The sequence below is a fragment of the Temnothorax longispinosus genome, unplaced genomic scaffold (genome assembly GCF_030848805.1).
Source record: "Temnothorax longispinosus isolate EJ_2023e unplaced genomic scaffold, Tlon_JGU_v1 HiC_scaffold_29, whole genome shotgun sequence".
Classification (NCBI taxonomy): domain Eukaryota; kingdom Metazoa; phylum Arthropoda; class Insecta; order Hymenoptera; family Formicidae; genus Temnothorax; species Temnothorax longispinosus.
The window spans coordinates 246840-269515 of NW_027270110.1; the positions used below are offsets into that span (position 1 = coordinate 246840).

Below are 22676 nucleotides of genomic sequence, written 5' to 3' on the forward strand. Positions count from 1 at the left end.
TACGCAGTGCGCTGTCAGTAAACACAGCGGCCTGTGAACTGGCGTGGCACGTGAACTTATTTCGCGAGTCACAAAGCGATCACGTGTCGATCCATGTCGAGGGAGATTTTTCAAGCGTCCTCGGGTGAGGATCGACTATTATGGTGCCTTTTACCCCAGGGTAATTAGCACATTAGAACTAGCCCCAAAATATATTTCACGAATTTCTTATCAAATGGCTTTGTCAGTTTGCTTTTAAAAAAGAATAAATAATGTGCAAAATATCCCAATTCTTTGTCCTGATGAGATGGCAAACGTCAATCTCCTCCAAATATCCCTTTTAACTCTTAATTCTACTTTTATAAAAAATAAATAATAAACCATAAACTTTGAAATTGCGTGAACATAATAATTCTAAATCTGTAGTTAATAAAATTGTCATTTATTAATAATTCCATTAAATTAATGTACATACATTGTCAATGGCTACATTAATTGTGTTAATTGGAAAACGTTGGAGTGTAAAGTGTGTCAGTGTCAGGACTATTATATTATATACTATTAATTATATACTATAACATTGTATAAATGCATAATATCTGCGTAAGACCTAGGCGCAGTCGATAAATAATTATACTTGTTTTTTACTTATAATGACTTGAGAACAAAAATTTGTTAATCCCAAGAAATATTTAGTTCGATACGTTCAACAAAACATTTTACTTAATTAACTAAACATTACTTGAATTAATTAATTCTTGATTAAAAAAACTAAATAAATTGTTGAAACAACTATTGTTTGGTTAACTAACTAAAATGTTTAGTTGAACCTATCGGACTAAATATTTCTTGGGATTAACAATTCTTTTTCTCAGTGGACTTATGTCATAAAATATAATAACATCTTACCATTTAAATATTGATTTTTCGGTACATTGCTACAATATTTTAACCAATTCAATTTTTAATGACACCACATTTCAATGCAGACCAAGTCCTTCAACTTCAACAAGATATAAATCTCTCTGCAGAACGTAGAAGTGGAGAACAACCCGACTCATTAATTAAATAATATTTTATATAAAATCAAATTAAATTAAAAAAAAAAAAAAACTAAGTTCTATCATCTGAACAGACGAAGAAAAGAAAGGGAGCAGTTGATGAGTAATTATTCGTTTGCTTTTAATATTATTTTATACAATGTTATGTTTCCCTTCCAACAATAACAATAAATATAAGAAATTATCTTATAATGTATAAGAACATTAATCTATAATGCTATAATACAAATACAGGACTAGAGGAACTGTGCCTAATATCGCAACCCATTTTAAAAACCAAAATTTTGACTAAAAAGTTCTATAAGACTATAACTAAACCGCATTATTTTATTCTGGGATTGTCGTAATATGATCTCTATGGCATGAATGTGTTCATTGTTTACTTTAATTATCTTTTGAAAAAAAACAAAAAAGTAGCATTTTTCGTCGTCGAAAAAAAGTGTTTCTAATATCGCATCCTTACATTTTTGTTAAAAATACATATATGACACAATATATGCTGGAAATAGAAACAACTCACAATAGGGCACATAAGGTTGGTAAAGGTATCTTCTTTTAACGATTAAGAAAGCCTATGGAGTTTCACAGACTATATAGGGTGGAGTGATGTGGTCAGCAATGTCAGCATCCTGCCTGGCCGATTTACTCTTGGAAAAAGATTTTGTTACTCATTGGGCAGGAGGCTGAGAGAGCTTCAGAGGTATTCTAGAGGCAGATTAGTTAGGAAAAATGGGCGCTATAATGAACATTCCTAGAGGGCAGAATTAGGAATACCGCAAGGAAGGACCATATATAACCGATTAAAGCATCACAATAATAGTTAGCTACGAATATCTCTTAATTTAGGAATAAAATTAGACACAATATCACATAAGAGAAATTCGCTCTTAGTGTACATACATATCCTTTTTCTGTATCTGTATATTAATAACGTAAGACACCTCTTCCAAAATTTCGAAACCTCGTTAAAACTATGAATTGCTACGCTACTTTTTATATCACAGTTCTGACTGAAATAAAACAAAAGATTGTCCAAAACAGCGTTGTTCAACAGCTTTCACTGATAGCTGCTCACTGACAGAATGCAACACGTAACAGTTTCAATATTGTGCGGAATTAGAAACAAGGGCGATATTAGGCACAGTTCCCCTATGCGTTCATGAAATTTAATATCTATTTTAATCTGTTGTGAGAATAATAATTTGTCTTTATATTGTTGTAGTATGCATAACCGTAACATTTAAACACTGACCATTTTGTTTTTGGTTAATTATTCTATGTACATATAAATGCAGAATAATAACTATTTTGTATATTCTATTTCAATTTGACAGCAGTGTTGCGGATTCTGATAGATTATGTCAACGTGCACGCGTTCCGACATACGAAAGAGTGTCGAAGCAGACACTGATGACACATGCACGTAAACGAAAGAGTGGCGAAGCAGACACTGATGAATAATTATTCACCTTGCATATGTAACACAACACAGAAGGAAGAGTATATTACAAATTCAATATGTATTGACATTTTACGTAAAATTTCCCGTTTGTTTTGTATAAAATTTATATAACGTTAATTTATATTATTAATTGTTTTAGTAAAAAGTATACACTTTCCGCTTCTTCTTTTCATATTTTAAATGTTTATTAAGCAAATTTGTATAATTCTGTGTATCTGCACAGAGCAAAGAAATAATAATGTTTAATATATCTATTTTTTGTCACATTATAATTTCTTACATCTTAGAACAATTTATATTTATATTATGTTAATTTATCTTTTGAAAATATCATTTCTTACATCTTAAGACAATGAATTTTTATCGGAATTTTTCGAAGATTATAATTAATTTCATAAATTATTATCATATTTATATATACCAAGCATAACTAAACTATAGATATAAATTTAAATGTTAATGAATTTTTTTCATTATTTAAAGAGTGACTGTAAAAATCGCCCTTTTTGCGGCCCTCGATTTCGGGATCGAATCATATGCAAATCAGTTCCTTATGGTAAGATATATTAATAGAAAAAAAGTTTCAACTTGAGGTGACATTTAGTTTTGAAAATATGAGAGGTCAAAGTTCTAAAAAAAAACTAACTTATTTCGGATTATGGTGTTTCTGAATTATGTTATATAGACCAATACTAACAAGTATCGTAAAGTGGTTTGGTCACTAATTATAAATCTGGACTCATAATTAAAACATGTGAAATGTTGAATCCAATAGGGTACAAATTGTTCTTTCTATCATTTTTTTGAGCCTCTGGATGGGTGTGTGTTTCCTGCTCTCTGCGTTACCCATGAATCAACGGCATGGACGTGGCAGGTACCTGATTCCTTCGGGGTGCTTTATTATTGTAAGTCCCCTTGCCTCTAACGCCCGTATATAGCATAACTTTGAACTCTCATATCTCTAAAACTAAATGTCACCTCAAGTTGAAACTTTTTTTCTATTAATATCTTATCATAAGGAGTTGATTTGCGTATGAATCGATTCCAAAATCGAAGGCCGCAAAAGGGGCAAAAACCCGTTCTTTTTATAGTCACTCTTTGTTCAGTGTTTATTTATACTTCGTATATAAAAATATCAAATAATAATTGTATAAAATTAAATTAAAAGTAACAAATTCAAAATATATTATAATAACAATTAACATTAACATTATTTATTGCTTTTTAATTAAGAAAGCGGAATCTCTGTGTAAAGGAATGAGATGATCAAGTTGTGTAGGCGTTTTTTATATAAAAAATGTGATTTAACAAAGACATGCGTTACTTGTCGCATTCATATTGTTGCGCTCGTCCGCGCGTTCGCTGCACAGTGCACACACACTCACGCACACACTCGCAAACGCGGCGCGCAATCCCGTTTCCGGGAATAAGAACTCTCAGTTGGAAGATAATTCGTTTAATGGCAAATGTAATAGAACATAAGACTCGTGAAACACGTCAGATCGGCTCGAAGGCCCGGCGGAGAATTTGAATGACGACTGTTTACAAACAAACGCAACGACGGAGCTCGTCGTCAGGCACAACGTCAGGCAGCGCTTCGCGGCTGCCTTCCGGGCTTCTACCGGGCGTCTCGACTCGAACGCAACAATATAAACTAAACGCAACCGTTGCATATGTTAACATTTTTTACACAAGAAGAGATCTTTTCTCGACTATGTCGTCCACTATGGTGACCATTCGTACACCTCGAGATTGATCCTGTGTAATAATCTCTGCTGCTACTAAATAATTTGAGTTTTTAACTTAACTTAGTTACATTTTTTGATAACTAGTAACTAGTTTAATAATTACTTTAATAGTTACTTTATGTATTTAAAACTTAAGGTTTTGACAGACCAACGCGATAACGTGACACTCGATATCCAATAAGCATACGCCGTTATTCTGTCAAAAAAAAAAACTATATGTACACCCATTGGACATTGCCCGTCGTGCATCACGGATATTTATTAAAAAAAAAGTTAATTTTCGCAAGTTTGCACCCAAAATTTAAGTTGAATTGGATTAAGTTGAAATGGAGAAAAAAAGAAACTTGCTAAAAATTATGTAGAAGACCTATTAGACATTCGTTCTATTGAGAATTCACCAAATTTTACTGAAAAACTCCTTGATCATGATGACTTTTTTGCATTTAGCCAACAAACAATAAAAGAGGTCGAGTCCGCACAAAAAGAATTGTATCGATTAATTCTTAAGGTGGTTATAGTCCGTGACAATACTGTCAAAACGTTAATAATAAAAAAATGACATATATATAGTATTTGGCTGGGATTGTCCGCGGCGCGTTATGCATGTGTGTGTAAGAATTTCATATGTACATATATATAGAAACTAATGTGTGCTATTAGATTAGGTTCACTTCAAAACTAATTTCAAAGGATGTCATATGCGCCCACAGCTAGAATCAGAAATTGTGTGTGTACTTTAAGTATCAATTACTTCGAAACTAGATAGTCAAATAAGGTCTTGTATTTTTGTAAGTATATTTTTACAAGTCTCTTCTATCGTCTTCTGTTTTTCATAAAAGTCGCAAGAGTATAGTTAGATCGCTATATACAGAAACATGATATCGGAAGCCGTTTTTGTACCTGTATAGTAATAATACATGTAAAACCTGTGATATATATAAAAAGTACTAACTTCGATTTCAATTATCTCAACTTCGGTACGGTCAATTTTTTTTAATTGCATAGACGTGTAAATCGTGTTTTCATTAATATACTGTTCAAATTTTATGAGGTTTCAAAGAAAATGAGTTTACAGACTAACTACCTTAAAATCAAATAATAACAATATTGGTATGTTAAATGATTATACTGCAATTAAGAAACTCTTTTTTAAGTATAGGGTAACTCCAGTATTTACGCCGCGCGGAGATTTACGCCGCAGAAGTCAGAAAAAATAGAAAGAATAAAGATACTTGCAATCACACTGTTATATGTCTTTATGCCATATTAGTATTGTGTTGTAATTTCAGTTCTTTACTATTAATATTAACGAAACCGTCGTGAATTGAATCAATTTCTTACCGTATTATAGTAAGTAACGCAATCATATATTATGACTTACGTAAAATGATTATTGTAGAGAATGTAAAAGGTTTAATGGTTATTTCATGATACATAAGTGTAGAGGGATAGTAAAGGATAGAATATACTCAATATAGCGAAATACAAGTGCATAGTTCTTGTATTCTTTGTTTAGCTTGATATCTTGTATATCCCTTCTGTTTAGGATATACGGCATTTTTACCATGCCGGGATTTATGCCACAGTACAGTCACTCTATAAAAATTGAAATTTTCTATAAGGCGTATGTTTCGCCCATAAATGTCATATATATCTCACCCCTATATGGGATTATGGGATATATGGTAAAAATGCAAAAGTTTCTAAAAGTTTTTTTGTTAAATACAAAGAGAATAGATATTTTATATTTTTAATTTTTTTATTGTAGTACACAATATGAAGTTCTTAATGGTATAATTCATTTGCATTAAACAATAGTAAATAGTACTCGATAAATTAAGTTTTCCTTAGGTATGGCGTATGTACTGGAGTTATACCCTAACACGGCACTTTCGAGTAGTGCATCTGTTGAACGAATGTTCAGCGTCGATGATTCTGTAATAACGCCATAAAGAGGACATATTCATGATGATAATCGAATATCAAATTCTATTAAAAATTAAAAAAAAAGTTTATTAAAATTATATTCAATAATAAATCTTTTTGAGGAATAATAATTTATTAAAAAAGTAAAAAATAGTAAAAAAAATAGTAAAATATAGTAAAGAATTAAATTATATGCTCTCTAAATACGCAGGTAAATTTATTATGCACTTATACAATGTTATAATATATAATATAATATTTTTAATATCCAAAATAATTTTAATGAAATTTTTATTAATTTTTATAGAATTTGATATTCGATTATATCATCGTGAAGGTGTCCTCTTTATGGCGTCATTATTTAGAACCATCGAAGCTGAACATTCGTTCAACAAATGCACTACTCGAAAATGCCGTGTTATACTATACTTAATCAAGAGTTTCTTTACTCCATATTAAAATAATAGTACACAATCATTGCAAAAAAGTAACTAAAAAGTAACTGGACAGTAACGAGTTATTGTTTTTCAATTATTGTAACTGTAACATGTTATTTTTCAAAGTCGGTAACTTTTAACTGTAACTAGTTACTTTTTCGGTTAAGAAAACTTTAACTGTAACTAGATACTTCTACAAAGTAACTTTGCCAACCCTGTATTTACATACATTCCCGATAAATAAGTCATGCTTCTCTTTTCGACCTTTCAGTTACTTCAAATGCTCGTGGAGATCGCGATCGGTTCGGTACCACATAGTAATAGACCCTCTGCGACACAAGGGCGATATAATGGAGGAGTTGTGGGATAATTTTAAAGATATTGAAGATGGGTTGGCGCAGTGCAAGCTTTGTAAAAGAAAGTATGAAGCAACCGAAACACAAATGATAACAGCTTTACAACAGCACTTATTGGAAATGCATGGTATAACTAGTAATCCCGTCGTACCGTACCACCTACGTAATTATTACACGAGCTTAAATGGTAGGGCAAAATGCAGAGCGGAAGAATGTGAATATAATATAAAGATTGATACAAAAAACTTGGTTAATCATAAAAAAATTAAACATCCCGATTGGACAATCATTTCTCGACCAAAGTAAGTACATATTTAAAAACTTATTACATCACACGCGTGTCACGCGCGTAATATAAAATAAGGTGTGTAACACGTGTGTAACTCGTGTGTAACTCGCCTCTGGCTCGTGCGTCCACTCCGCACGTCCAATTTCCAACTTGTTACACAAATAACTATTAAAATACCATAAATGTAGTAATAAAACAATCAATATTTATAGACAATTAAACTTTCAGCAGAGAAAAACCGCCATTAAAACCTTGCACAGATATAAAAGCTGTTTCAAAAGAGAAATAGAAAATTTACACTTTGCAAAGTGTGAAGAAGATAAATGTCATAGATACATTTGGTTAAGCAAAACCGAAACTAATCGAGTAAGTTACAGAAGACACTTAATTTTTGTACATAATATTCAAGATTCAAATCACACATTATCTGACAAATATCTGAAAGATTTCGACAACTTACCAGAATTTAAAGCAAAATGTCGTGCATGTGAAAGTGTGTATAAGTTATTTGAGGGATAATGGACGGTTTAAACGAGCATTTAAATAATTGTGTAAGATGTCGAACCAAGGATCAACATAAGTAAGTACAGATTCAAGAATTTATTATACCAATCTCTCTCTCTCTCTCTCTCTCTCTCTCTCTCTCTCTCTCTCTCTCTCTCTCTCTCTCTCTTCTCTCTCGGATGTTTTATGTGATTATGTTATTTATGAGATTCAACATATTTATACTTAACATAGGTTGCAGTATACATATGTTGAATGTTATAAATAACATAATTTTAGTTATTATATATGCTCTTTTCTACTAATCTAGTAATAATAAAACAATCAACAGCTAAATAAAATTGAACAACAAAAGCTTTTATCGGAGCATTCAAATAGTTAATTGCAATTCCGATTATAAATGTACTTATCTATTCTTAATAATATTAATTATTTTTCAATTATTTTACATATAATTTGAAAAAATTCAAATTGCTTATATTAGCGTTCTTTTATGCATACACATACACAATTCAGAGATTGATGGAAAAAAGGCGTCGTAAACTATGGAGGTTTCGCTATTATTGCTAAAAATATAGCTCTCGCGGCAAGAAAATGTTGATTGTCTATATATTATATGACTAGATTTGCTACGGTAGTTAATTTTTTTTCCGTGTAGATTAGATATTTATTTAGTCGACCATTAGTATTGCAGAAATTCAAATCAAATATATAAAATGTACGATTTAATTCTTATATATAATTCTTATATAAGTATATTTAAAATTAAATAGCCATATCTTATAAAATTTATATACGGCAACTCACAAATCTGTAATTTACTCATTATACTCTAGGAAAAATATAACCCACTTTGGGGCCCACAATTTTAGATAAATTATTTTGATATCGTAATCCTAATTAACATTTTGGTTAGTGTCCCTTAAGTAAAAATTATTTTTGGGTAACTGAATATCGACAGAACTAATTGAGAGAATTGACTACCCAGATAACAAAATGCCCGCAAAGTGAGCTCACGATGCGTGCACGTCGTGCGGAAAATTTGCACGGCGTGAACTCATGGTGCTAGACAAATGCGTCCTCAAATTATGCTTATATGACTCGCACGCGTGAGTGCAATATGCTGCATGTGCGGGTCATATGAGCATCAATTGCTCTCACATATACATACATATTATATATTGTTTTTTTTATGCGAAAAAGAAGCGATAAAAATGCGGTTGAATCGATAAAACTCGAATCTTTATTAATCAATGTTCGAATATTATAATATATATATATATATATATATATATATATATATATATATATAACTATATACCTATATATACTTATATATGTACAAATTCGCATACAATTCTACAATTCAAATTACTCGTTTTGCTTATATCATTCAATGTAATGGCATTTTACTAAAAAAATTTACAACTGTATTATTTTTAAAAAAGGCGCAGTTGATAAGTAATTACTTGTTTTCTACTAATAATGACTTCTAACGTAAATATAATAACATCTTACTATTTAAATATTTTGACTTTTCTGCATAAGAATAATTTACAATGTTAATATCTTAAATAATTCCATTTCTAATAACATCACATTTCAATGCAGTCCAGTTCCTTCAACTTCAACGGGATATGGGGGTCCCTCTGCAGGACATCGAATTCAAGAGCAGTCCATTTCACCTGGACAAGGATCAATAGACACAGATGAAGTGTTGAACAAGTAATTATTTGTTTTGCTTATATCAGACAATATAATAGTATTTAACTAGAAAAATTTACAATTAAATTATTTTAAAAAATTGCTTTTCCGTTTTTACATTTAATCATATTACATTTTAATGCAGATATATGAGTGACGTTGCAAAACTATCTAGTCAGCCCATTCCACCATCTAAACAACGACAAAAAATCCAGGCGCAGTTGATAAGTAATTACTTGTTTTCTACTAATAATGACTTCTAACGTAAAATATAATAACATCCTACTATTTAAATATTTTAACTTTTCTGCACAAGAATATTTTACAATGTTAATATCTTAAATAATTCCATTTCTAATGACATCACATTTCATTGCAGACCTAGCACTTCAGCTTTACCGGTTTCTAATATGGGTCCCTTTGTAGAACAGACAACTCAAGGGCTGTACATTTCACCTAGACAAGTCATGGAGGAAAAGTGGCAAAAGTAATTAGTCGTTTTGCTTATATCAGACAATATATCAGACAATGTAGTATTTAACTAGAAAAATTTACAGCTAAATTATTTTAAAAAATTGCCTTTCCGTTTCTACATTTAATCATATTACATTTTAATGTACAAATTCGCATACAATTCTACAATTCAAATTACTCGTTTTGCTTATATCATTCAATGTAATGGCATTTTACTAAAAAAATTTACAACTGTATTATTTTTAAAAAAGGCGCAGTTGATAAGTAATTACTTGTTTTCTACTAATAATGACTTCTAACGTAAAATATAATAACATCTTACTATTTAAATATTTTGACTTTTCTGCATAAGAATAATTTACAATGTTAATATCTTAAATAATTCCATTTCTAATAACATCACATTTCAATGCAGTCCAGTTCCTTCAACTTCAACGGGATATGGGGGTCCCTCTGCAGGACATCGAATTCAAGAGCAGTCCATTTCACCTGGACAAGGATCAATAGACACAGATGAAGTGTTGAACAAGTAATTATTTGTTTTGCTTATATCAGACAATATAATAGTATTTAACTAGAAAAATTTACAATTAAATTATTTTAAAAAATTGCTTTTCCGTTTTTACATTTAATCATATTACATTTTAATGCAGATATATGAGTGACGTTGCAAAACTATCTAGTCAGCCCATTCCACCATCTAAACAAACGACAAAAAATCCAGGCGCAGTTGATAAGTAATTACTTGTTTTCTACTAATAATGACTTCTAACGTAAAATATAATAACATCCTACTATTAAATATTTTAACTTTTCTGCACAAGAATATTTTACAATGTTAATATCTTAAATAATTCCATTTCTAATGACATCACATTTCATTGCAGACCTAGCACTTCAGCTTTACCGGTTTCTAATATGGGTCCCTTTGTAGAACAGACAACTCAAGGGCTGTACATTTCACCTAGACAAGTCATGGAGGAAAAGTGGCAAAAGTAATTAGTCGTTTTGCTTATATCAGATAATATATCAGACAATGTAGTATTTAACTAGAAAAATTTACAGCTAAATTATTTTAAAAAATTGCCTTTCCGTTTCTACATTTAATCATATTACATTTTAATGCAGACTTAGAGACGAAATTTTTGGCGCTAACGAAGAACATCGCCCGTCCGTTCCATCACCTGAATCGATACCAGAGATACTAGACGTAGATGCGCTTATTTCCTTTGGGGATTTCGTTGCAGAAAAAAACAGCTTAAACGAACTTAACAAGTAATTATCATTTTGCTTATATCATTCAATGTAATGGCATTTAACTAGAAAAATTTACAACTAAATTATTTTAAAAAATTGCCGTTTTGTTTCTACATTTAATCATGTTACATTTTAATGCAGATTTGATTTAGAAGAATTTTTACGCCCTTCCGAAAAACATAGCCCGCCCGTTGCATTATCTGAACAAACGACAAAAGACCCAGGCGCAGTTGATAAGTAATTACTTGTTTTCTATTTATAATGACTTATAACGTAAAATATAATAACATCTTACTATTTAAATATTTTAACTTTTCTGCACAAGAATAATTTACAATGTTAATATCTTAAATAATTCCATCTTTAATGACATCACATTTCAATGCAGACCAAGTACTTCAACTTCGGAAGATGATATGAATTCCTCTGCAGAACATCCAATTCAAGAGCAGTCCATTTTACCTGGACAAGGATCAATACCAATAGCTGAAGTGTACAAAGAGTAATTCGTTTTGCTTATATCAGACAATGCAATAGTATTTTATTAGAAAAATTTGGATTTTTTGCATAAAATAACTTACAACCGCAGTCATATTTTTAAAAAATTGCCTTTCCGTTTCTACATTTAATCATATTACATTTTAATGCAGACTTGTAGAAGATAATTTAAGCGCTTCCGAAGAACATAGTGGCGGAGCAAACGATGAGTGTCGAAGCAGACGCACTGATGACACCCGTAAACGAAAAGTGGCGAAGCAGACACTGATGACACACGTAAACGAAAATGTGCCAAATTGCATATGTAACACAACACGAAGAAGGAAGAGTATATTACAAATTCAATATGTATTGACTTTTTACGCAAAATTTCCCGTTTATTTTGTGTAAAATTTATATAACGTTAGTTTATATCATAAATTGTTTTAGTAAAAAGTATATACTTTCCGCTTTTTTTTCACATTTTAAAAATTTATTAAGCAATTTTTATAATCTTATGGTGCGTGTCCACCTGCGAGTAAGAACTCTCGAGAGCAAAAGAAAGAGAGAGAGAGAGATACTCTCGAGAGTCTCTCTCTCTTTCTCTCTTTTTGCTCTCGAGAGTTCTTACTCGCAGGTGGACACGCACCATTATGTATCGGCAAAGAAATAATAATAATTACTATATGTATTTATTTTGTAACATTATCATATCTTACACATTAGGACAATTAATCTTTCTCTCAAAAATTATTATTTAATTTATAATATAATATATAATTGAATAGTTCATTATTATATATTTATTATATATTTATATGTACCAAGCATAACTAAACTATAGATATAAATTTAAGTGTTAATGAATCTCTTTCATTATTTAAATTTATTCAGTGTTTATTTATACTTTTCATATAAAAAATATTAAATAATAATAATATAAAATTAAATTCAATGTAACAAATTCAAATATTATAATAACAATTAACATTAACGTTAATTATAAAAATTTGCTTTTTAATTAAGAAAGCGGAATTATATACTATGTGTAAAGGGATGAGATGATCAAGTTGTGTAGGCGTTTTTTAATATAAGAAATGTGAAAGACATGTGTTTTTTGTCGCATTAATATAAACTAAACGCAACCGTTGCATATTTTAACATTTTTTATACAAAAAAAAGAGATCTTTTTGACGAGCACATTTTGAGGAGACACAAGTTTACATTAATATTCAGCTTTTTATCTGTCAAAGATGTAATAAAATTAAAACCTATAATGTTTTATCCATTAAAATATATTTTTATTTATATCACTTTGTATAATTTCATATATGTATATTAGCTTTACGTGTGCAACGGTATAGAGTAGCGCAAATGACTGAATTTGCTATAATATTAAAAGTCGCTAAATATATTTTTTTTACTTTGATAAAAATTATGTTTAATGCATGAACATAATGTAATGGTATATTAGATAAGAGAGATAATAATAAAGAGCAATTATATTAAGTAAAAGAAATGTATATCTTTATTTCTCTCATTATTATGTATCTTTATTGTTTCCATATAGCAATTTACAAGCAAAATCTTCGACATCAGAATTCTGCATTAACGTATTCGATTCGGCACTATTTCTCGAAAATAATGCCATCTGTATAAACAATATACTGACACGAACAAAAAGGTTATTAATAATTTGTGCATCTATTATCTTATTGAGCATCTATTGTGCAACGGCTCGAATTCATTGTTCGCGCTCGCCAGGAAGCCAGCAGGTCGTCGTACCAAATAAGGTTGCTCACCTCGGGCAACCTCCATGGATTCAAGGCAAGGGTCCAGCCTTTGTGGAGCATCTCGCTTTTAGATTTTTGGCCCAATCCAAGCCCTTATCTTAATCGACGGATCTTAATCGACTTATTAGAATGACTAAATCAGGTCAGTAGATAAACTTTATCATTTAGAATCTGAATTTGTGGAATATGGATTTGTTGTAAAGGATTGTTAAAAAATAAAATATAAACCATTATATATATATATAATGGCACTTAAACACTTGTTCAAAAAGTGTGTATATCTACACTGACAGTTTGTATTAACAGCAGCACTTCAAAATGCATACTCCAATATAACTATACAATATTTCGTATATAAAAAAATATTACATGATTTAATTATTTTACAAGCTAACGTTGGTCAGAAATTAGTATGTACAACATTTGGTCATTCGTCAAAATATCAACTAGGTTGCGCGTCAACATTCTTCATTTCGACTGGACTGAGAATGGTGAGCACGTATTGCAGAACCTTGACCATTCCTGCTCCTGTTTACTGGCGTCGATACTCGACAACGTAAATCTGCCGAGGGCTTCCCGAATGCTCTGCGAGAACCCGGCGCTTCGCGCGATAAGCTTTCCTTTTTGGTTGTTGCTGATCAGAGACCACAGCATGGATCCAGCTAGATTGATCTCGCATGGTGATCCATTCTTGAAGACGTCGTGCAGCAAATTGATGAAATCCACTGAAAAATAGCAGACATTTAGTACGATTTGTAATGTAAATACAAATTATTGCACCTTTCTTAGGTTTACACTCGTTTATTTACCTGAACTAAGAAGCCGAGGTCTGTTTGCTATGTTGAACGTTAAATTGCGTAATATCGATATTGCGAGAACTTTGCTCGATGACGAGGAAAATTTTGCTAAGTGCATTAAAACGTCCAGAGCATCGGTGGCCTGAAAATGTTACCATACAGTTGTCACAAGCAACTAATATACATGTTTCTATATTTTACCTTGGTACGCATAACTGTCCCTCCTCGTAATAAGTAAAATCTATTAAAAATTCTAGACAATATATTTCCACTAATGGCCACGGTTTCACCCGTTTGGTGATGGTGGGATGTATCTTGGTAAAAAGCTGGAGAAGATTACTCTGTAAAATGAACCATTAATTCATAATTAATTAATCAGTTTGGAAACAGCAGTCTCATTACTTTGAGACTATTCTGTAATAATAATAATAATGAGATGATTTAATTACCTTCGAAATGCAGACTCTACACTCGTGAACGTGCACCGCATTTCGCAGAATGTGGAAGGCGAAGTGCATCTTGTGATTATCGAAAATTTGACCGGCCCTTTCAATTTCTTTGCACGTTACTTGTATGACGACATGTATCAGCGCGAGCGTATTCGGCGTTTTCCTTAATCCACTTCCCGGTAATATCGTCGTTAATGTTAAAGACTGTGCGGCTAAAAAATTAAAACGTAATTTAAAAAGATTGCATATTTTTAACAGAGAAATCGTATATCTTTCTCAAAGTTGTTAATAATTATTAAATAAAGCGTAGGTTTTTAAACGTAATCTTACCAACGTTACATTTCGTTGTGAATGTCGCCAGCAATTTTAAAGCAGACGTTGACACTGTTTTATTTAACGCTATCCAGGCCCATAACTTGTGCACCACGTCCGCTAAGCCCTCTTTCGTCAGGGTTTCTTTAACACGTACATCTCCGCACATGAAGTTCATCAGAAGTATGAAGGTACAATTCACATCGTGCAACAAAGGATGAGTCTGTGCAACAAAAAAAGACAAGTTCTTACAAATTCATACAGGAAATTATGATCGAAATTCCATGTATTAAAGTCTTTCCCTGCCTTTTTCTCCGCTTGCTTCTTGTAAAGCTCAAACGGTTGAAGATTCAGCTTGACATACAATTCTTTTAGGATCATCAACGCGGTCTCGGGAAGATTACCCCGTAGCGCCGCTCGCTTTGCCTTTTTCGACACGCACAGTAGATTAGTAAGGGCACCTACAATAAGATCTTTATCCTCCGATTGTTTGCTGCTCTTTTTGGATTTCGTGTAACTGTGAGCGATGAAAAGAACAGTCCACATAATTCGCCTCCTATGGTAGTTTGTCCTTGATCTGGTAGCTGATCGTCTTTCGTACGCAAATCTTTCTCGCTCTCGTTTGATTTTCTTGAATGCACATTCGCGTCTCTTATAGATAATTTGTTGACGTTCGATATGATATCTCGCAAACCACTATCTTTGCTTTCAATCGAGACATGCGCCACATTAGTATCGAGCACGGTTTGTAATAGAGAGGTGCCGCTTCTTTCCAAGGAATCTTTTTGAATCTCGTGGGACAGTAGAAAAGCTAAAGCACTAATGGCGCTCATTCTCAGATCTGTCGTAGAGTCCTTTATCGCAAGACAAATGGAAGCCAAGACCGTTTCAGGCCCGCACAATTCTAACGCGCTTTGAATGGCTTCAAAATGTTGATCCTCCGTTAACGAAAGCACAGCCACGAAGTTGTAGATTTCCGTCCAAAGTCTGTTACGCAGATATATCAGGTGCAGTTCGGCAGACTCTGAGGAAATTAATATATGGAACGTTGTTTAAAAATCCAATTATACATTTGTGACGAATAAATGTTCAAATACGTACGGTATAAATCGATATTTAAGAAGCAAAATAGAATATAAAGCGAGTCCGGGGAAAAGAGTACGACGGCTGCGTACTCGTTGCTATGCGTGATGCAATTTGTTAAAACTGTGCAGATGCTGATATACATTTCCAGCGTATCAGAATAATGACTCAGACTCTTCCTGCTCCTGATATCCTTCGGAATCTCAGTCAAACACCTTGAAACGAGAGATCAAATGAGATAATATAAGTGAAAAAAGATAATCCAGCGTTATAGATTTTTCTACATACATACCCGAATAAATACTTATCGATGGAATATTCGTAGACTTGTCGTACAACCTCGTGTTGTCCGACGAATATTAAATTATCAATAAATTACAAGCAGCTGTAATAAGCGAAGGCGTCGCTATTGATTGCAAAGGATGTCCATATCTGTTATTTCCGAAACTCTTCCGGAAACTGTAAGAGAAATAAAGACAAATTTAAAAATATATAATTAAAAATAAAAGAGTTATAGTATATAACTAAATAATATAATTACAGAGTTGTAATTCATCCTGACAGTTGTATAAGTGCGATACGGTGCGCGCGGTACCAATGAAATGCAACTAGATTGCAAACTTTGTACAATAGTGCTTTGCCGTTGTTTCCTTGACATTCCGACTCTTCCGCATCTAAAGTCGTCGACGTATAGATATTTGAACACAAGAACGCTGATTTCATGATAGATGTTGCATTGCTCGGCATGTATCAGGATAGCTTTTAGTTGTAAAGAATCATCCTGTATAAAAAGACAATTTTCTAAAGTATGTACATAGCTTTAATTTATATTTCAGCAATTTAGAAACGTAGGAAAATATGAGTATGTTCTATGTGATATTAATTAAAAAGAGAAATTTTTAAAATTTTAAGACTAATGCCTTCTCGACGTTTTTGATTTAATGATATATCGTGCTCTCACACTTACACATTGAAAAGCCATAGAGTTGCAGTTTTTGAGGATGTTGCAAAACGCGATACACGCTTGTTCTCTCACTAAACAAGATTCGTCCCTGCTTGTGATGCACTGAAGCAACGTGTGACACAAGTCACTCGGTGCCATGGCGATTGCGTTGAAGAGTTGCGACGCAGTATGTACTGTGTTCATTAGACCTGCCAATAATTGTAAAGCCGAGGCGCGAACCAAAGGATCTCTATTTTGCCATAACATGGGTAACCAACTTAACGAGCGTCCCTCTTCGCACCAAAATACTATCCACGACTGAAACAATGTGACAATCGTATTATTCACTTGAGTCGCAATTAATAATTAATACAGAAAATAATACGTTAATTCGCAATAAATAAATAATAATTTGTACGTAATATCGTTTTCAAAACGATATTAAATTGAAATTACTTACACTTTATTAAAATTGATTTGTATCTGATGCAACAAGTGATTAAGACATATTATCGAGTTTCTTGTTATTGATAAACCCATAAAGCTAACAGTACCAGCACCATGAAAGGACACGATCGGCTCGATAAGCGTGTTGCAAAGAGACAATAGTAGATTTTTATGATTTCTCCATTCGCATTGCCCGATCAGATACGTCAAACACGTTAACAGCCAATCGAGATATGCTAAAAAAGAGAAGGAAGAATATTCATAATATCAAACTTTACGAAATCAATATTGTAAAATAAAGATGGGTATCACTAAAATTTAGATGTAATATATTTAACAAATATTAATACCGAGATTGTAGAAATGCTGTTGATCCCCGAAACATAATGTTGAAACGACGAACTCTACAAATCGTATCCAGGTGTTCTTAGGTTCGTCGTTAGATTTCTGCATTTTTTCGATCGCCGAACATGTACGTACTAATTTCAGTATAGATTGATGTACATTCTGATTGTCAACTTCTAAGTTCTTAAATAAATCTGCCAATGATCTCGTCATGTTTTTCATAATCCTACTGATCCACGAACCTTTTCCTGAAAAAATAGAAAAGGATCATTTTAATATATAATTCGTATTTGAGAAACGCAAAGTATACGCTCTCTCAGCATTTGCTATTCAGTCATCTCTCACCCTTCTTTGCACATTTAAATACAATTGTAAAAAGATTAGAAACGTCCACGAATAAATCACAGTCCTCTTTACTTGTAGGATGCGATAATAAAAATCGCTCGAACGTTTGTTCCCACGGCAGTGACTCGATATCTTTCTCATCGTTACGTTGAAGTACTTTGTAAAATTTCAGATACCTGAGAAATCAAATAATTATAGTAGATAACAAACAATATGCTGTAATATGCGTTTGATACGCGCTTAAGTTTGGTGCGTTAAAATCAACAGTAGTAATGAAAATTATTAGCTACAATAACTTAACAATTACTTACATGTGAGGTAATCTAACGCGCATATAACGCTATAGTGCGTAGTAGAATTTTGAATATTGTAGAGTTGCTGTTGACAACAATACTGTGGAAAAACTGCATTGTAAAGAGAGAAGATCCTTTTCAAGAATCATCAATTTCTGTGCAATTTCGGAATCCTTTAAATCATCTAAGCATTTCCAAACATGTTATGCCGCCGTTCCATTCCCAGGCCCATACTGTCTAATGAACGTTAAGACTATTGGTTTGCTGCCATTGAATTACTACAAATTAAAAATAAGGAACTATTAACTTTCCGTTAATTCTATACTAACTCGCGAAATCGTACAGAATTAGTAACATATTTTTTCCAGCTGAAACATTTTATAAGTATTATTACTTACATGATACATCAGATCGCCTATGTATACTCGTCTTCCAATGAGATCTGCACACGAACGGCAGTTTCAGTTTGTCACAACAAATATATGGCAACGAGATATGTGACGCACAATGTTGTTTTCCCACATCTTTTTCGTTAAACTCTAATGATATATTCGCTGTAGAGTAGTAAGCACAATAGTTGCGCGCCATCGGATTTTACACACTCGTTGTTTGGAAACAAAAAGAGGCCTAAAATATAAGATTTTATGCATTTAGCATCAAACTTATATTATAAATTATGCAAATAGCAGTGAAACTTTACTAGATATGTTTAAATTAAATTTTAAACAAGTATATGAATTTAAAAAAATTATGATAAAATACATACTTCTTATGATACTAAAAAGGACATTAGTTTTGAGAGATAACTCATGTCGTATGGTACATTCAAAGAGTGCGAGTAGTTTTAATATGCTGATTATTGGTATCACAGAATCTGCATAATTTACATAATCCTTTTCTACCTAAAAACATTTAATATATTTAAAACATTTAAATCGGATGAGAAACATTTGTAATATTCTTTTTTATCAAGTATTTTATCAAGTAAACTTACCAGGGCTTTATTGAAATATCCAAATCAAAGATAGTCCACCTTGATAATAAACAATTTATGCAAGGAAGTGTCGGAAAGCATCACGCTAATTTGTACTAATGCAGATTTTCGAAGTTTTCGGGTCGACATTTGGTTCGTTCAACATTTCCAGCACAGATAACATATTGCTCCTCTGTAAACAAAGTATTTTTGTGAATACGTTCGAAATGATATAACATTTTTATACATATATTTCTAAAATTGCATTTTAATTTTTAATATTAATTTAATAATTAAAAAATAATATACATAAGGACAATTCTCTGCCAAATGACTAAATCAAGACCATAAGAGATTTTCAAATATTCTGAATGCAAATATGTAACCGATAATTGCCTTCTGATCGCTTAATGGAGTTTCTACGTTCAAATAAGCAGAGTGAGCTAAGAGGCAAGCCGTGTGGTAAAAGTGACGACAAACGTGGCAATTTCGATGGACAGAATCCTTTTCCTTCCCAAGAAGCAGATTAACCGACACAAAGCTTCTTCACGGATATCACTGTTGGTGGAATAAAGAAATCTCAAATTACCTTTTAACACCTGAAAAAATTGAAATTTATATTATAGCACATAATAAATAACACGAAAAAATGTCTGCGAATCAACATTAAATTACCTCAAGAAAAGGCAAACTGTATACTGTTGGAAACATCAGGACTCAAACATTTTAGTTCTACTACATTGGCCTAAATGGTGATATGTGTATCAGCGTGACAACTGTTAAGAGCTACAATACAGGAACAAGAGCTTCTAAAGCTTTCAAACCCATTCCAGTTTCGCCCATTTGTATTCTTCATTCCAGTATAATATACTAACACGTCTCTCGACATCTCATTTATCGTGTGTATCAAATCAAAATTAAATTAAATTGTTAACATCAAAAACTGCACCATAAACTTTGCAACACAAAAAATGTTTGATTAAAAAAAATTGTCTAGTACTATGCTTCCTCGCAGTTGCGCCATGAGAAATGATTTCTGTCAAGACATTTGGTTCAAAACAGGGAACAGTCAAATTTTCCCACGATAGTTTACTATATTCTACTCCTAGAATACTCTTAATCAGGAAGAGGGCATTCGACATAGTGGTATATCGGTATGTCTACATCTGCGTTTGCTAATAAAATTCAATATCAGTTTGTTGCCAAACGCATGATCCTCATCATTTAAAGAAATCTCGGGATGTCTTGTAAAAATTTTACAGCCGTTTTAACGACAGTTAAATTTTTATGATACGACAGACTCAATTTAGACGCCCCAACGTAACATTCTTAACGTTTCCGAAGGCGATTGCTCCGATAAATTTCTTAATATACAGATAGCTGACTGCATAGAACTTGCGACGGTTCTAGTATCATCGAATAGTTTTATCAGTGCTATCTGATTAGCATCCCTGAAATTGCTGCAAATGAAAATGATTGTCCATTAACGGTGATAATCGGCATTAATAAGTGGAATAAGGAAAATAAGAATTGTATACTTACACGAGCATATTCTAAAAGCATAGAATGCAAATGCTGGGTACAATAGATATATTGGTGCGTCCATTATAGCATTTGTTATTGATTCTTTCAAAGAATTCGGATATAACAGCGTCCGCTAGCTCTAATGGACACGATACTGCTCAATAATCTCATAATAACTGGTAGTAAGATACAAGTACGTTATGTCTGTAAGTGATCTACATTACGACAGCACTCCAAAATATGTACGACCATCACGTCCCCCATTAAATGAATAACGCCTTTAAGTCATCATTCGAAATCTTCAATGCCCATACCATCGTTGCAGAGCCAGATATTCGGCATTACACAAATTGTCAACAGCTGCACTAATTGTACATGCGTTAGGTCTGTGACATATTTGATGTTCGTAGAGGAAAAAGGGTATTGATAGGAATGCTCAATTGAGTAAGAACCGTGTTCAAAGATTCTATACAACTAAACCGGCAGAACGAGAAGCATCTGCTGCAATTGTAAGACAGAATCGTCGACATTTTCGCTGATACTCTGACTTCTATCGCTAGGTCCCCTAAAAAGAATATTTACACAATAAAGAAATCTCAAGAATGATAAACTTGATAAGAAATCAAGGACAAAAATCAACTCACTGCCGATGGATATGCTTGATAGTTCGCTTCCAGGGTACACCACTATCTGGACCCAATCTTCCACCTCCTTCCGAGGATGTGTAAACGTGCTATCTAACTTGCCACCACCAATAACTACGTAAAAAATAGTACAAAGAAATAAGGTAAAATCGCTAAATCATTATATTGTTAAGTATAACAGATATTATATAGTTTCTTGTATTAAACAAGCGTAGAAAAATAATTGAGAGTTACTTTTTGCTTCTTATTCGCCACACACGGTTCACAGTAGTAATAAATGCGGAACCTTAGAGAACGAGTTAGTTTACGCAATGTCTTTAACACAGTCGGAACTATACATGCGACATTAGTTTCTGACATGTTAGTGCTCGATTTAAGAAGACCATGAAGGATCTGTAACACATTTAAGATATATACTTTATTAATTTATCACTCAAAACAACATGTATATACGCATTTATTAAAGGAAATTTATTAAAAGAAAATGTTTACCGTAATTATTGCTGGTCGCTGAAGGAAAACTTCTGCTGGAAAATCTTGCATCATAACATTTGTTATAAACTGACACGTATGTAGAATATGATTTATATCGACAGCATTGTTAAGAGCTTCTTCAACTGCGGTGAGTACTCCTCTATCCGATGTAACCAGTGGTTGCCATGGCATTACTAACCATTTAATACCACCTTCTATCGTTTTAGAAACTTGTGTACCGTTCTCACTTTCCAGTGTCATATCAAATGGTATAGTACTATAAACACAATTCATATATGCATATAAATATGATACTCAAGAAAAAAATATTTTTCCCAGAGCCAACTTTTTCTTACAAATTCAACCGTTACTAATTTTCTAACGCATGCTCAATAATATATTACTCCATTTTGTTATAATACTTTTGTATTAATTCTTACTTGTCCAAGATAGACGGGAGATTGAAAATACCATTCAAATCGTTATAGTCTTCCCTTTCATAGTCCTTATTTGTATACCTAATACGATCTTGTGTTTGTATTCTGGATCTACCAAATTCTGAACATACTGTAGCAATATC

General features: G+C 32.3%; 1 pseudogene; it reads right to left on the reverse strand.

Moving 5' to 3' along the window:
- Positions 1 to 13743: 13743 nt before the first annotated feature.
- On the reverse strand, positions 13744 to 22673 carry LOC139824206 (rotatin-like; annotated as a pseudogene).
- Positions 22674 to 22676: the final 3 nt, after the last annotated feature.